At 45.6% G+C, this 4068-nt stretch overlaps 1 long non-coding RNA gene across 1 annotated transcript; it reads right to left on the bottom strand.

Moving 5' to 3' along the window:
• Nucleotides 1–573: 573 nt before the first annotated feature.
• Nucleotides 574–2341, bottom strand: LOC120959433 (uncharacterized). Its single transcript, XR_005752192.2, has 4 exons — nt 2091–2341; nt 1873–2032; nt 1664–1810; nt 574–1594 (listed from the first exon to the last, which is right to left on the bottom strand). It is a non-coding gene; the product is annotated as an uncharacterized LOC120959433 (long non-coding RNA).
• Between the last annotated feature and the right edge of the window lie 1727 nt (nt 2342–4068).

The following is a 4068-nucleotide window of genomic DNA, read 5'->3' as shown; positions in this document are numbered from 1 at the left end:
TAGACAAGATTGCGATGGATATTTTCGAAATATGCTTAAGTACATTCGCAAATGCATCAATGAGGAGGAAATTGTTGATTGACATGTTGCTGTTGGTGTTATTAATACGAATGATTGAATTTTTAGTTCCTGTTACATAAGATATTAGGATTAAGAATTTAAGCTAACAAGAGCTGTGATTGAACTATTTTAGACTTTCTGAATTCTTATGTAATTTTATTCAAAATCAAAACCAAACGAAAAATGCTGTGAATTAAACTCTAATGAAATAAACAATTTTTACTGAATTGTCCTCTGTTGAATTGTGTTCCACAGTAGAAAAGCCCATTACTAAAACATTTATTGAGATATGACATACACATGCATGAAGCGGGCGTCAGCAGCATCGCAAATATGTTCTGTAGGACTACAGCTCTATTGACACCGTTGGTCCAACTGCAACCGTTAGACGCTTCTGTGACAGCTATTGTGCATAAATGCCTACCGTCTGGTCAGGTTCAATAGCGAACGCGTAATGACCTGCCGGCAGATTTTAAGTGTAAAATGGTAATACACGTTTTAAAACTTTCATCGTTGTCTCTAATAGGTTTATAGTATCGTTGGCTATACAGCGTTTCTCAAGTTAGCTCAACATCGTAACACTATTTTTCTAACACGTTAAACGATTCTCAAAATCGTACATACAATTCATATCCATAAACTCTTTTCAATTTTGTAACATTAGGTTTCGGAACCGTAAAATCTCAACTCGAATCTGTAAAATGTATAATGGGAAGATGGGTACTATTTTTTTCCTATCGAAGAGGAAGGTGACAAGGAGTCAGCTACGTGCCCTGCCGTCTATAGAACCCTATACTACAATGGCTCCTGATAAGATTCTAATGCCAACTCCAACGCCAACTGCCAACTAATCAGCAAAGAATAAAAGAGCGATCGAGGGTTCGATCGGGGCCATACTTCGCTTAACTTTCCGTGTTCACTTTTCTTCGACTTAAAAGTTCCTGTGCTCGAAAGAATTTCTGCCCGCTACACAACAAAATACATATACACTAGCTTTCATCATCATTAGCCACGGTTGATAAAATAACACTAATCATCAGTTATCTCAATTTATAAGTAACTAATTACTACAAGTGATAACCTTCTCTAAACTGTAAAATATGCACCTTACTGCTATCTGCTATATGGACAACGGCTTCATCGACTGCTGAGATCCAGAAGTCTTCGAGGCTGCACGAAATGTTAGATATATCATATATTGATTCGCCCGGTGGTCCTCTATGGACAGGAGTCTTGGACCATCCTAGCGGAGGATGCAAACACTCTATTCGTGTTTGAGCGACGCATCCTCCTGGTCATCTTTAGCGGTGTGTTCGAGCATGTAGCGTCGAGAAGAAGGATGAACCTCAAGCTTGCCGATGCTGACGGTGGCGAAGGCTGGCAGGATACGATGGCTGAGGCATGGCATGAGGATGCCGGATTCGGTATGAGGCACAGCGGAGCACAGCAAACTCGATGGCTGGATCATGTGAAGCGAGATCGGGTGTCTACATGGTCGGAGATCGGGTGCCTACATGGAACTTGAAGTGTAGCGCTAGAATAAATATGTTATGTAATTTTAATATTCTGAGTTATCTTAAATCATTACATGTTGAATAATTACTCATATTACTATGACACCGTCGCGTAGTTGGTGCAAAGAAGAGGTGCTGATCTGCGTAAAAAACTTGGAGATCCTAATGTGTTCCAAGCATTTGATGCAGTTCGGATGCAAACGAAGAAGAAAGGGCATAGCCTTGGACCGACCGTACTGGAAAAACATAACATATGTATGTATAAACTGAGTATATCGACACGACTAATGTGACATACCACACCAAGAAGGAAAAATTTCCGGCATTAACGAAGAATGTCTAGATGTTTTACATCTGGCAGAGGGCACGCTAATAGCTGCTATCTATGTAGATAAATTACACGTACATAGTAAACCACACGTTTCCACTATTAACATATAGCTTCAATGAACCTTTGCCTGAAAGAAAAAGGCACATTAAACCGGGTAATTTGATAAAATTATTGCAATTAGTTACCTTTTCCTTCGCCTGATAGAATGTTTATGAGCCGGCATCGACGCAATGTAAACAAACGATCTTCTGACACTTGACATTTGCAGGGTTGGATTGAAGCCCGGATAAAAATTCCCCTACGGATTGCAAAACTCCCCAATGACATTGCAACTCTCCCCTAACTGCTTGAAAAATTCCCTTATATGATTGCAAGTTTCCACAGTGTGCTTGCAACACTCCCCTACCGGTTTGCAACATTCCCCTAACTGATTGAACTATTCCCTTATATGATTCGAAACCCTGTAACATCCCGCTGCGCAAATTCGAGCAGTTTCCAGCGTAGGAAATGTACCAAATTCTGCGCTGGCCAGCGCAGATTTTGGCTGGTCTCCCGCGCTGGACTTCAGCGATTCCTGCGCTGGGTCGCGCAGTTCGGGCAGTTCGGGCTAGACGGAGCGAGAGAGCGAATGTGACAACGTGGTCCATCTCTTTCTAACAATTTAAATAGACCAAAATTCAAATGTGGTGGTGCAAAAAAAAGGTCACAGAGGTTGGTATATATTTAAATGGAAAAAAATAAATAATTAACTGATCTGTTATTGGCTGATGCTCTTCTGGTACTTGGTATGCGCGCGTGTGTTGCTTTTCCCCTTTGCCTGCCTGTGCGGGTATATTTCTTTACCTCCCCTCCTCGCTCCCGGGTGTGTTCCCGTACCTCACCCCCTCGCCCCAGGGTATTTATTGCGCGTACGTTGCGCTCCTCCGTATCATATCCTTCTCACCTGTTGAACAAGTGTATACGTGCTAGCTAGCCTCCTCACACCAACGATCAGAGTGCTGTTGTGTTCTTTGTGGTTGCGGATTAGTAACGGATATATTGGTGAGTTGTATATATATTATTTATTCCTGGTTTTACTTACCGTGTGTAGTTTCGATCGCTGGAGTGTTCTTGCTCTCGGTGATCTTCCTTCATGCCGGTTCCGTGTAGACCATTTGACCGCGGTTACCATTAACGTGTACGATTCTAATTTAAATTTTTTATTTCTCCTAGCAAACAATGAGTTCTGATAAGAAAATTATCATCACTAAAGCCGTGCTGACACCGGCCACAACCACCGCCATCACCACGACCACCGCCGCCTCTGTCTCCGCCAGCACCACCTCCAGCCCAGGCAACTCCGCGGTCCCGAACCAGTCTGTCCGACCACCGACCAAGCGTCCGACGGTCCTGACAGCGGAGGGCTTGAAGGAGTTTAAGCGGCGGAGAGAATTGGGGGAATTATTTGTGCCACCTCAAAGTAGCGGTTCCCGTGCCGTTCAAATCCCCACCGTCTCCGGACAGGAATCCCAAAGCGCTGGTTCAAGTTATGACAGTGCCGTGAAAATTATGGGTTTCCAATTTGCGACCACCGCAGGCTGCCTCGCCGCTGGCCAAGCACACCCCGTAGCAACCGAGCCAGTTCCAACGACGTCTCGATCCGGCGCTCCCACCGCAACTCGGACCACTGCTCCCACCGCGACTCGGACCACCGCTCCCACCGCAACTCGGACTACCGCTCCCACCGCAACTCGGACCGCTGCTCCCACCGCAACTCCCACCGCCGATTTCACCGCTCCCACCGCCGATTTCACCGCTCCCATCGACGATTTCACCGCTCCCACCGCCGCTTCCACCGCAACACGGACCGTCGCTCCATTAGTCCCTGTTGATTCAGTCACCGTCTTCGATTTGTACCGGTTGATAACCGATAACGCCAACGACATAAATCGCCGCTTGGACGTTTTAACGGCGCAAAACGAATCCTTGCAGAAAGAGGTCGCTGTTGTCCGGAAAACCACGGCTGTGTTGGAGGCCGTGGTAAACCGAATCCAGCAAACTCTATGTAGCGATGAGGATGGAACTTCGCGTCCCGTCCCGTAGGACTTCGCGCTGCAGCCTGTACGGTCGGAGGACGAGCTGAACGACTTGGAGCGCAAGTTGAGCGACAGGGAATATATGAGG

This window comes from Anopheles coluzzii, chromosome 2, assembly GCF_943734685.1.
Source record: "Anopheles coluzzii chromosome 2, AcolN3, whole genome shotgun sequence".
In the NCBI taxonomy this organism is placed as follows: domain Eukaryota; kingdom Metazoa; phylum Arthropoda; class Insecta; order Diptera; family Culicidae; genus Anopheles; species Anopheles coluzzii.
Note: the sequence above shows the minus strand (reverse complement) of the source record. Positions and strands in the feature narration are given on the sequence as shown.